At 33.3% G+C, this 14,140-nt stretch overlaps 1 long non-coding RNA gene across 2 annotated transcripts; it reads right to left on the reverse strand.

The window, feature by feature from the left end:
• Positions 1–4,524: 4,524 nt before the first annotated feature.
• LOC132705487 (uncharacterized) lies at positions 4,525–13,048 on the reverse strand. 2 transcript variants are annotated; one of them, XR_009619441.1, is made up of 4 exons: positions 12,833–13,048; positions 11,082–11,419; positions 6,228–6,470; positions 4,525–4,822 (listed from the first exon to the last, which is right to left on the reverse strand). It is a non-coding gene; the product is annotated as an uncharacterized LOC132705487 (long non-coding RNA). The 2 variants fall into 2 exon arrangements; XR_009619440.1 differs by lacking the exon at positions 11,082–11,419 and having other exon boundaries at positions 12,833–13,046.
• Positions 13,049–14,140: the final 1,092 nt, after the last annotated feature.

The raw sequence follows: 14,140 nt of genomic DNA on the forward strand, positions 1-14,140 counted from the left end.
AAAGCACTGTGCCGAAATACCGAAACGTTAAAAGTTGTCCGCCGGAAAGTTATTAAAAAAGTCGTAAACTTAAATAAGCTTAAATTAAACGAGCTTTCCAAGATAGCATGGAATATAAACACGTTATCTTGAAGTTAACGCTGCAGCGTCGTGATTGCCGCTTTGAAAACTTTATTAGCAATAAACTAATTAGAAGAATTAAGCATCGTATCGAATAAAACACGCAGCAGGACGGGGGAATTCGTTGAGACTATGGAGGGCTAAAACAAGGAGAGAAATCGTCAATGTTGACAAACTGATCGGAAAGTCGACTTGTAAATCAGATTTGAACGCCTCATATATAAAATGTTGTAACAAAATTACTCTTTCTTAACTAAATGATTTTTTAAAATAAATCTTTTTCCCGGAACTATCAATTAATTGTGGCTTTAAGAATTTGGTCAAATCGTCCTTTCGCAATATCGTAAAAAAAATTGAAGAAACTGAAGCGTGTACACAGGCGTGTAGTATGTTAGTCTCAAAATATGAGTAAATATTGCCGAATACCCCCAAAATATTCGTTCGGAGGCATTCGGAGCTTTTAAGCCCACATAAAAGTCAGCTCACGCAAGAACTGAAGGCTTCGATTGCCATGGATATTAGATCAGCAGGAAGTTGATGCTAATTTTTCTTCTTTGACGAGGCAATTTCTCATTTCTAGAGATATGTTAATAATCAAAATAACAACACAAGAAAAGATCGAAATTCTCATGAGATGAGAATATAACAATTTGGTGCACATCCTTCTTTTCAAGAAGACATTAACAGAATCATAAAACAAATTCAATGTAATGCTGCCGGATGTGATAATGTTGCTCTACTTATGATTAGACTGGGTCTCCCGGTCATACTGAATCACATTACTCATATCATAAATGTTTGTATAGAGACTGGGTACTTTGCATCCATATCAAAAACAGTCACAGTTCTCCCATTTCCGAAGGTTGCTTCTTCATCCAGCGTCAATGATCATAGAATAATCAGCCCATTACCTGTGTTTAGCAAGGTGTTGGAGAAAGTTGTTTATCAGGAAGTACTTTCGTATACAACTAGTCACAATATAATTCCATCAAACCAGTCAGGTTTTCGTCCAAAACGCTTACTGCTTTACCGCATATCAATGATCTAATAATAAAAAACTTAGATAAAAATATTTCAATGATACTGGTCTTGACTTTTCAAAGGAATTCTATTGGGTAAATCGTGCGTTATTGTGCGCTAAACTAAAGCACTTAGGTTTCACGGATCGATTTGTATCTTTTTTCAAGTCGTATCTAAATAATACGTAGCGGTTCGTTAGTACTAATATCGGTATATCAGATTTGGGTAACGTTACTTCGGGAGTGCCACAGGGTTCAATTGTTGGACCTCTGTTATATCTCTTGTATACATTTGATATGTCTAAGGAATTTTCTTAAATTCATTCATATGCTGATGACACCGGGCTGTTACACACATTTAAAGCAGCTAAGTATGATAACGTCGAAGCTATTCTTAATTTGTATCTTAAAAGACTTTTTCAGTATAGTAAAAACAAAATGTTAACCTAAATTCAAAAAAAATCACAAATTATGCTATTTGCTCCCCCTAGAAGGTATAATTTTTTGCGTGATCATGTTAAAATTCAATTGGAAAATGAAAATCTTAAATTTACAAATGACGCAAAAAACGTAGGAGTAATAATGAATGGTCAATTGGGATATAGCTGCCACATTTATAATTTATGCAAAAAGACATATATTCCACAAAATGTTAAATGCAAATAAACACACACAGTTTCAGTCAAGCTCTGAAGAAGCCAACAGGATGATTGGGGAAACGTCAGCAATTTCGACTAAGCAAAAACCGAAGCAGGAGGAATCCAGAAGTTTTGTAAAAATCAAATAAACATATGTTGAATTTTAAAGTACGAAAAAAACTCTCTGAGGCATGTATCCTTTCTAAAGATATATACTGTCTCTAATTATACTATCCATTCTTAACCGTTGCTGATAAATCCAGATTACAAAAAATCCAGAACAGCTGTGCCCGATTCGTTTATGGTTTGAGAAAGTTTGATCGTATATCAGAGAAAATATTTGCGATGAAATGGGTTAAAATTAAATTTCGGTTTCAATTTTTACTCCCAATTGTTGTATTTAACGTCATGAAATGTTCATTACCAACGTATCTGAAAGATACTTTTTATAAAACTTCTGGATTCGTCCCGCGTAGGGTTTTTGTTAACTCGAACTAGCTCACGTTTCATCCTGTTTACTTTTTCAGAGCTTGACTGAAATTTTATACAAAGTTTTATAAAAAGTATTACAGTAGCCTGTGGAAGCTTCTTTGAAAATTTGTTTGAAAGATTATCTAGTGTTTTAGCTATAGTATATAATATTTTGAATCCAGCTCAGTTCATAGTATTTAGGAAGAAATATAAGGTCCATTAATGGGAATTACAAAAGTGTTTGTCCTAAACAAATTAGTATTTTACCAATAATGAATTTTTAGACTCTTATTATTATTAGATCTTATTGTTTTATTATAATTGTAAATAATAGGTGAATGTTGAGTAGCTGAGATTAAGGTATTAAGCTACACTTCGCCGTTTGAGATGTGTAACTACATTAGTTTGTATTAAGTAATTTTGTCTAAGCCTTGCAATAATTTAAAATATCTCCCGGAGAATTTCTGACAATAAATCCACCAAAAATGTGGCTACAACGAAGCGGCCAAACTTGCCACACGGCGACTATAACAGTGAGCAAGGTCTTGCTCAGGTCCCATTATCTCACGTTTTGATGACCCAGAACGCCCCCGGACTTCTTTTTATACAATTACATTCAATATCGCGACCATACCCACAAATCTGGAAAATTTGGAACACCTAAAAACCAATATTCGTCAAATTGCGGTTGACAAACAAAAATAACTATATTTCCCGACTGCAGTTTCGGTCACGAGAAGTATTCGCTCACTTATAGATTACGCTTATAACGAGTTCTGATGCAAACAATTATTCCTTGACGATCCGCGGGAAAGTTCGATATATCACTAAGTATCGATTTGGCTGTCCCATACGTGTCGAATACCTTTATGTTAATTTCCTGTTTTGCGATATCATTTCCCGAATGCATACCGTCAACATAATGTCCAAATTCAATTGGTTCCATTCGGGGGAGCGTTCCTTCATTTCCGTTTGGATTTCACACACCTACTTAACATAAAAAGGGCTGTTGATAACTCACTAATACCGAACAATAGACGAAATTAAATTTTGGGAATATGCCGAGATTTTTGAATACTGAGCCTGCTATACACATCCAACAAAAACTCTCGTGATGGAATGTTTAAGGGTCCGAAAATTCTATTCCAATTCATGTGGTCACGTGACTCCGATGATATCCAAAGGCCCGTAATATTCAGCCAACAGAATCACTTTAAAACATTTATTTACTTCAATTAAATAATTTAAAGCACAAACCAGTTTTCCCAAAGTAAAAAATACTTTAAAATGTCAAAAATTCCGCCTATGAATTTCAACCTATGTGAAATGAGATAGATCTTGGGCATGTTTTATGACATTAATATTATGTTTTATACGATTTTTAAGCGTGATTAAATAGTTTGCTGTGTGAAAATATTATATTATGCAATAAGTGCGGTAAACGGCATTTGACTTACGAGTTTTTAATAAACGAGTGAGTTAAAAAGTTTACCGAACGTGTTGCATATTATACTTTTTCTACCACCGTTAGTTTTTGGGTACATTTTCGCGAAACAACAGGAATACATTCACTGGCATGACCGTCAAAATTCAAAGCGTGGGAAATATCTCCGAAAACATCCGACTGCTGCCAAATCCATGCGGTAAAATCCCGGAAATGTCCGAAGTGGCTCGGATCGGACGTGGTAAAGCGACGCTTCCCGCATGCTAGATCGGTGGGTCACTAGGTATTTTACAGACGAAAGTAGAAAATAGTATATTATGTAACAAGTGCGGTAAACGTCATTTAACTCACGAGTTTATTTCACACGAGCGGATCATAACCACAGTTTTTGCATGTAAGCAGGTAAGACATTCCACACCTGGAAATAGCAATACATACAAAACTATAATGTGAAAACTCATTTCCATTTATAATAATAATAACAATAATAATAATAATTATTATTATTATTATTATTATTATCATTATTATTATTATCATTATTATTATTAGTATTATTACCGATTTTGATATAATATTGTGATTGTGATTTTCAATTGATCGGTTGGTAAGATTGGTTGCTCGCGTTTAAGCAATTTATCAACAGACAAGGCTAATTTGGATATAATGCTACTCTTTCACAATGTTCTAGATTAGATCATTAGTTTATTAATTAATAGATGTTAGTGTCTTTTGGAAGTATATGTTGAGATTAGTGTGTGACAATGGAGAATTAGATGATGGGGAACAAATAAAACGTAGGCAAACAGACGAGAATAAAAAAGCCTCTGTCATAGGAATTTTATTATTACATTTTAAGCCGTTTTTTTTTTGTATAAAACTGAACTACTAACGTAGAACTACGGAAATATTGAAGGATAGGTAAAGCGAGCAACACGCTCATATTATAAATTATCTATTAATACGCGTACTTGCTAAAAATTAAGACATGTATACAACTATTTGCATTAAGTATCCTTTTTAACACTTGTATAACATACATTTCATCATACAACAACCATGACTAGCCTATAATAAATAGTTTAATAAATAATATGGAAAGATCTTCGAGGTGAGCGAACAGTCCATATCTGCAAGAAAAAATACTGTAATTATCAATAAACTCACATACAGCTGCCTAAATCCGAACCTCAATTTCTCAACATAATTTTAAATATTAAGACGAATGCCGCCAATTACTTCGTTATATTTAATTTGTCCTTTTGTTGATCACCGTTCCGCGAAATAAAGTTTAGTAATATTTAACAGGATGGAGTTTCCAATTTTATATTTCCTTTTGCGTGCCGGTTTTTATCAAAATGCTTTAAACCCGTCCGCTTCGCGTGGTTAGTTTTATTGCGTCATAAATCGATGATCGCTAACACCGGATGATTACGTAAAAACATAACTTTCTATAGACATGTAATTTTACAGGCGTCGGCAAATATAACTGCAATTTATATGCACTGAATGGCGCTCACTAACACAGGGCTAAATTTTAATGTCCGTGGGTCTTAAATTAACATTTAATTTGAGTTTGGAGGGACAAATTCCCAATCCCGGTTCATATGTCAAGATCCATCTTCAGATTGACAAATTATCAAAGTAAAAGACGAATAATATAATAAATTTGCAAAACCACGAGCAAAACAGAATAAAAAAATAAACTCTCCGGCCATGTTCTGGGAATATGTCCAAAGTTACCAAAAATTACTAAATAGCAACACTGTTAGTTTCTTTCTTTTCCTCCTCTCTTTAAAGGTGCGAAGAAAAAGTTTTTGGACAAGCCTCGTCGACTATAATTAAAAGTTTATTGAGTCCAAACTATACACAGATTGTAGCTTCAATATAGTAAGTATGTATTCAAGATAAGAATTTATAGGTTGCACCAAATTAGGCACTTTTAAAGTGCAACTCGCGTTAGTAAAAACCATTTCGAAGTTATACTTTTTTTTTTCAAAATTGTGTGTCGGCTATCTGCTTTACAAAGTGTCCAATTTGGCCCACTCTGTACAGCGTTAAATATAGGTCGTTTAAATTTTGGAAAAATTGAGCATATGAAGTAAAAAGTGGAAACTATTCGAAAAAAAAAACAATTTGCCCTAATATCGTTTCAATATTTAAAACGACCCCGTATCTTTCACCAATTTCGAGATGAGCATGCAGCGTATCCTTATCTTGGACACACTGTATATGACGCCGCATTGTCTCGTCCGGCATACTGAGCGCCAACTAGTCTAGTTACATCAGATAAGCAAATAACAAAGAGAGGTTTCTTCAATGTCGACTGGTATCGTGTTAATTTATAATTACCATACAAGGGGACACGAAATTTTTGAAAACCCCTCGCGCAAATGGAAATAATCAAATATTGCCTCTTTTAGCATTTATGCTATACGAAATAATTAATACTACCTATTAGAGACTCGATTGTTTCAATGAGTTAATCTATATAAGTTACCTACTCGGTACTAAGCTTTCAGAGTGAACACTCACCTGTTATCAGAATATCTCCCTGCACGTACCGTTCACCAACTCAAAACCATATATACAGGGCGTCGTACTTTTCACGGGCGGAGGCGGAGTAGCTACGTTGATGCTGGCGTCGTTGGTGGGAAATGTCAAAACTGGATGCGCTGTCAGCGCCAAAAAAATGCAAAGGCCAAGGAAACACATCACCAAAGCGTTTATTATCGAAGGCATGACGACGACCGACTGCTAACTTGTCGTCTTGACGGACTGAAGGGACATACAAAAGATACAATGCTAAATAAATAAATTCTAGTCAATCAAAGCAAAGAACGGTTATCCAAGGGTCAGAAGGTCATGTGCCGCGTTTATTATCTCGACTACGCTACTCTACACAAGTGTTTTCGAACGGACGACATCACGATCCCCTATCGTTTGTTTTATCGTTATCGGAATGTGTGGTCGCCATTCATACGTATAGATGTAAGCTTAACGTGGCGACTGCTAATCTGTTAAAATAGAAATCGTCATATGAAACTGAAATTTATCTTTAATTTGGTTTAAGCCTAAAAAAATTGTCGGAGAAATTCTTCACTCCGCGATTCTGTCTAAATTGACAATTCAATATTGATTTTGGTGATTTTAACGTCAATCATATTTTAAATATTTTATTGCATTGCATTGCTTATAATAAAATATAATTTTGTTACAAAAGAGTTACATGCTAAAAGTAACTTTTAAGTTTTATGGAATGGAGTTGAGCCATAAACAATAAATAGCAAGGAATGCATACCTGCGCAGAATTGATGTCAATTTTAATTTAGGTTATACGTTTTTTATTTTGATTATTAACATATTGTTTTATTTTATTTAATTTTTTTCAGTAGGTGTTCTGTTAGAATTGACCGTATCGTTAAGTATGCATTACCTATTAGAGATTTTTGTTATAGCAATACTTGTATTTCCTTACAAACAATTAATAAAATGAATAAATACCAAGAATGAATAAGTAATAAACCAAACCTTTGGGGGCCAATTCACACCCTTTAAATGACTAAATTGTTTATTTATCATTTATTTTTTTATTACAAATCAGGGTTCAAAATAGCATCCTCTACTGACAATAAGACTAAAAATTGCTACAACACATCTGAAATAATTGTAATTAACTTTTGAACAGAAACGTGAAAGAAAAGCAACCCGTTTGAGACACAAGTTTGGTTTGTCACGATCGCGGCGAGAGTTTAATAAACGAATTTCTGAAGAAGTTTATCAACATGATTCATACTATATTTTTTTTACGATCATCAGCAGGAATACATTTATTAAGTGACATGTAACGTGATGTAAAAACGTAACGTAAAAAATTAACGATAACCAACATGATCTGATAACGTTTTGACCTGTCCCCGTATACCGAGACTGACATAAAATTATACGTTAAAAATTATATAAGGAAAGAATGTGACATTTCTACAAATTGGGCAGTTGTAGGGTGATTTCAAGATACATGTATTGATAATCTCTTGTGATATGCAAAAGATACAAAAGCTTTGATGGATGTATTTAATTTTTTAATTTATGATATCTGAGTTATAACTCAAACATATCGTTTTCTAAGTGGTTCATTTTGAATTTTTTCATTTTGCAACTAAACGGTGCCAATTTTTCTCTTTTCGATAATAATGATAATAATAATAATAATAATAATAATAATAATAATAATCATAAACTGTCTTTTTTGAAAATCGAAATATTACAATACAAGAGTGGCGACATTCGCAATTTGCGCTCTTCCATGTAACCACAAGAACAACAGCACCAACAACATAATTGTCAACAAAATACACACCAGTATATTGGCTTTTGTTTAGTATAAGTCATATAGCTATTAAATAACATAGCGCCATAAATACCGTAAAATTGACCTCAATTTTACACACTACCCTGCAGTTTGTGCCATTTTATTTCTACACATTTTAATCGTTTCTCTGAAAATGTAGCAAACTGAAAACTGTGGAATTAAAGAACTGTCAACGGTCATGTTGATTGTTGAGCACTATAATTGGTTGGTTAGTTCATATTGACTTCGGTAAAATTTGATATCTACATATACAAAGGTTAATACAACATTGGACTAAACCTAATTTTAAAATCAGTTTGTTAATAAAAAATACAATAACTTTTCAATGCACATGTCAAAATCATTAAAAAATGATTTAGTAGAAGAAATATAGTTTAATGTAATTAGCAAAGAATATATTGTAAATTTGTTGGGGATATTCCAGTCTACTTAAAAAAAGTGCCTTAAAAATATGAAAATAATTTGGTAAGTAGAATAACAACGACATTAATAAAAAATTGTAAAAAATCGAATATGTTATATAGCTCGAAAACATAAGACGATTCCGGTTTTCACCCTTAAAAAAGCGATCGAGAATGTGCCATCGATTTTTCCATACCTCTTATACTTACCAAGGTCTCCTACCGAAGCATACAAAATTGACCACTCTGTACATGCAATAACTTAACAACAAATTTTCCACAGATGAATTATTGCAATAACCTGCTATACTCTCAACGCCAAACCGATTTGATTTTAAGTTCAATATGATAATAAATCAGAAATGGTGTTGTTTTTCATCATCACATTTCCGATATACACCAGTTTTTAGTTCGTTACGGCAATATTTATCGCCTTAAGTTTAACGACACTCAGCGATGGTTCTGGAAAAATTTACAAGTTGGTAAACTACAATAAACTTGTTATTAATTTAAGTACGAAAAAGAAATACTGCGTTTCTTCCGATATCGAAAATTCCACATTAAATCATGCAATTATCTCAGCGTTGACAGTTTGACCTTCGCCGCCATTTCATCTCTAACATTTTTTATCGCTTACACATTTGCCTTAGTTACATTGCGAATATTTCCACTGCCATCGACAATTATGTAAAACAAGCAAACAATTATGTGACTTTTTGTTTCCACCCAAAAAAATAAATGACGCGGACACACCGGTAGCAGAGGCACAACAAACTGAGGTCACGCGGGAGTCCAAATGGTGTGTGAAAGTAATATATTTCCTTTATTATTTGTTTAACAAGAAAATGTTAAATACAAAAGACGAGACTAAAAGAAACAATATAAAATGATTTTTTAATATACAGGGTGAATAATAAAAATGTGTGAATATTTTTAAATGGAACATCGTGTATATTTGTGATATTTATAGATACTCCCTTTTATACTCAATAACTTAATGTATTGTTGTTATGGTGTATCCTGAGTGTCTTCGGATTTATACCCATTTTTTGTCAAAAATGCCCTGTGTTTAATACTCTATATTTTTGACGCCGTTTCGGACGGCTGATATTTTATTATGCAAACAATTTTATAAAGTGGTACAGTCATTTATCATTGACTTGATTTTAGTTCGAATCGTTTATACAGGGTGAGTCAAAATGGAAAATATAAATTTTCGTGAAAAAATCAAATGGAAGACCCTGTGTATTGTACTTCCGTAATTAATTTTTCAAAATACATTCTATGTGATTTAAAGAGCCAGTTTGTGTATGATTTACTTTCGACTTTTTCCATTGCAAAAAAAAAATTAAAAATCGTCATATTTTTCCGCAGTAAATACCAAAATTTGACTTTAATTTTATGTAAAAAATATTGCACTTCAATGACAAAAATTGACGACACTAATTGACGTAAAAAAGACGTCATATATAACGTCATCTCCGTCATTTGGTGACTAATTAATGACGTCATTTTGACGACCCTCTGTTAGATGGGCAGTCATAAAGCACATATACATAGGTATTTCAGTTTTGTCGAAATTTAAATGCTAAACGGCATACGTTCTCGAACGTTCGGATTTAATCAAATTCAAAATAACGGTAGTCGACTTTTCTTTTCCTATTACATGCAGATTTTGCCATTGTATTATACAGGGTGCTTCAAAAAAATGTATACACGCTTTAAACTATTGTAGTTTTCCCGTTCTACAAGGCTAATGTTATATTTCTTTGCCAGGTGCCAGCATAATCGTCCCTCTATGTTATATTATCAGTTGGAATTTGTAATATCAACATGGGGAACGTACGTTTGAGTTTTGAAGAACGTAAGCAGGTTATTAAGTGGTACTGGAAGTTTGAGAATGTAAATGAAGTTCAAAGACAGTGGAGAAGGGAGTATGATACAGAACCACCTTCAAGATTAACAATTACACGCATACGAGACAAATTCGAAGTTCGTGGAACAGTGTGTAATGTGCATAAAGGTCATTCAGGTCGGCCTCGAACAGCTACAAGTGATGAGTCATCAACGGCAGTCTTGGAACTGTTTCAACGCTCTCCTAACAAATCTTCAAGGCAAGGGGCACGTGAAAGTGATGTAAGTGCTAGCAGCGTGCTACACATTCTGAAGAGAGGCAAGTATCGTGTTTACATTCCAAGGCTGGTGCAACAGCTAAATGACGACGATCCAGATCGAAGGTTGCAATTTTGTGAATGGATTCAGGAGATGGTGATACGTGAACCGGGATTTATGGGTAGCATCATTTGGTCGGATGAAGCCCAATTCAAACTTAATGGAACTGTCAATAGGCACAATTGTGTTTACTGGGGTGAAGAAAATCCTCACATTACAATTGAAAAAGCTGTAAATTTGCCTTGTGTAAATGTGTGGTGCGGTTTGTCTTCAAGGGGACTCATTGGACCTTTTCGATTTGAGGGCACTGTAACTGGTATTAATTACCTAACAATGCTTGCTGATTGCATATTTCCTGCCATTCGTGCATTATACGGTAATGATGATTTTTATTTTCAACAAGATGGTGCTCCGCCGCACTATCACAGGGACGTACGAGCTTACCTGGATCAAAATTTGTCGAGCCGGTGGATAGGACGCAGGAGGCCAATCGAGTTTCCAGCACGCTCTCCAGACCTTACACCACTGGATTTCTTCTTGTGGGGCACAGTAAAAGATGAGGTGTACAAACGTAAACCACGTAACCTAGATAACCTAGACATTCTTTGGAATGAGATTCAAGCAGTGTGTAGAGAAATCTCATTGGACGTTTTGATACGATGTACAGAATCAGTGGTGACTCGTGCTCAGAATTGTATTGATGCTGCAGGTCACCAATTTGAACAGTATTAACATTTGTTATTTATGTTTCATTTACATTGGACTTTCAGCTTTCTATTTTCCTGAAATTTAACTTGGTAGAACGGTAAATAAATTTTCTATGAAAGTTCAAAGTGTGTATACATTTTTTTGAAGCACCCTGTATATTACCTCTACCTATAATATTTCGTCCATGTTTTCCAATTTATGTTGGCTGATATGAAATTTAAACCAGGGATAATTACTTTAAAAAGATATATACCAAAACTTTACAGTTCTTGCATATTGTACAGTGTGTCCTATTTTTGATCGTCTAATGCCATATCTCCCCGCCTGACCCTAGAAATGTCATAGCTATCTTGGTTACAGGATGATTTTGGAAATTCTTCCTTTTTAGACACTGTGCGCAGTTAACTTATTGGATAGTGTTTTTTACGTAGGATCTAGGGGGCAGTCAACTTTCTTCTGAAACTCACAAATCTTAATATAAATTTAAACTAAATTTATTATATATTAATAATTTAATTAGACTTTCAAATACAAAGCATATATCTATAATTTTATTTTTTATACGTAGACTATGGAAAGTACAAATTTTCCTTTACATAAATTACAACATTTATTAATTGCAAAATTTAGTTACCGGTCAAAATAAATTTGTATGTGCAATATTAAATGCTCGTTATATTCAATTTCTCATAGTCGTCTATTTTCGGCTAGTAAATAGTTACAAAATGCCTGAAGAATATTTTTTCATGGCCGAAAAGATATATTGTTTTTGTTTTTTGTAGATATTGTATTTGTTATTTTATGTGGGGATTACATTTAAAAAAATACAATTTTAATATGTATATATCAAAATTTGTGAATTTAAGAGGAAAACTGACTACACCACTCCATACTACGTAAAAATCCCTGTCCCGATCAGTTTTCACCTTTTCGATAAGTTAATGCGTCACCGAACTACAAAGGGTGCCTGTAAATTCAAAATTTTCAAAATCACTCTATACCTAAAAATTCAAGATAGCTTTTTTTTATTTTAGAAAAATGCTTGTGTCACGAAAGCTGGAACACTAATAAGGGAGATACGCCGTAAAACCACCAAAAATGGGAAGCACATAATATTAATTACATATAACAAGTACAATATTCTAATAATAAAGTTTAAAGAGGCCACGCAAGTCAAAATTTTTCACAACAGAATTTTTTTATTTTTTTAAATTTTTTAGGATAATATATCGAAAATTCAATTTTTTTGTTAGTATTTGTTAGTATTTCACTTGTGTTATTCAATCATCTATGATTTGGGTTTTCATTTGTTATCTCGTTTACACTACAAAAATTCTTAGCTGCTTAACTCAACAAAACACAATTCTTTTTGTGTTATTTTTGCTCGTATGTCCTAAAATTTTTATCAAAAAAGCATAATTAATTTGGCGACTTATTTTTTTAACACCATTTAAACTTCAGCTTGAACAAACCAAAACGCTACTTACAAACTAAATGGCGATCTTAATCGTATTCGTCGCTGACTTTTCTGCACATCCCTCTCAGCGACAGTTCACCGGGTGGGCAAGGGTACACAAACGTATGATTGCTCTTCCTAAAATTCCTTGGTCTGGGATGGTTGCACTTGACGGCAAAAAGTATGAAAACTAGTCCAATTAGAATCGCATATACCGTGGATATATCCATGCCGGATTAAGGTCTATTCGAAGAAACCAATCGATAATGAGAATTGGTTTACGCCGATAGGAAATTAGGTCAGGTTATAAGTCAACTTATCTTAATTGCAAAAGAGATATGCAAATTTCCTTCTGTGTGAAACACACAAGGCTAAACAAAACACATGGCCCGCAAACGACCGAATCGTTTTGCACATTTCTAGGAATTGATTCTGGAATCGTTTGATATGTGTTGTTGTTATCCTAAGCATAAATATTTTGTACGTTCGAACCGAAAACAGTATGAAATCACCATCGATAAGACAAAACCAATTGCATAGCTAAGCGAACAAAGAAAGAAACACGCTCATTTTAGTTTCGATTATTTGAAACGGGCGATGCCCCCTTATTCAGAGAACTGACAATATCTACCTTTTAGTCAATTGGAAAAAAAAAGTTTTATTAAAATTGCGAACTTTCAGGTGCTGGACACCACATTACACGTACCTGAAGCCAAGGTATGAGAAATCGATTAACTGTTATTGGTTATTGGCAGGACTATAGCCACTATCGGCAAAGTTTTATCAAAGTTTACAGAATGTTACTTTACTGTAGATGGCTGTATTATGAAACGATGGTATTTTATCATTTTTTCGGTAATTTAAGAATACTACAGTTACTTTTAAAAAACATTTAGTCCAGTACGCTTGTGTATACATCTATGCAGTCCCTTTAGTAAGTCTAATATATTCGTTATGGAAGAAACAAAATTCTTGACCTCTAAGACATATTATTTAGTAAATTTAACTAATTAGTGTAGAGGAAAATGTTGGGCAAACAGTGAGTTTGTTTAATATATATATATATATATATATATATATATATATATATATATATATATATATATATATATATATATATATATATATATATATATATATATATATATATATATATATATATATATATATATATATATATATCTCCCTCTAAGTCCCATTTGTTGAATCTTATCGATAAGCAAACCATGATCGACAACATCGAAGGCTTTTCTTAAATCCACGAACAAAACCAAAATCACCCTTCAAGACCATTTGATATGAAGTTCGGTAAGCCTATAGTGACATTTAGTGTACCACT

Source organism: Cylas formicarius, unplaced genomic scaffold (genome assembly GCF_029955315.1).
Source record: "Cylas formicarius isolate icCylForm1 unplaced genomic scaffold, icCylForm1.1 PGA_scaffold_7__23_contigs__length_41026272, whole genome shotgun sequence".
NCBI classification, from domain to species: domain Eukaryota; kingdom Metazoa; phylum Arthropoda; class Insecta; order Coleoptera; family Brentidae; genus Cylas; species Cylas formicarius.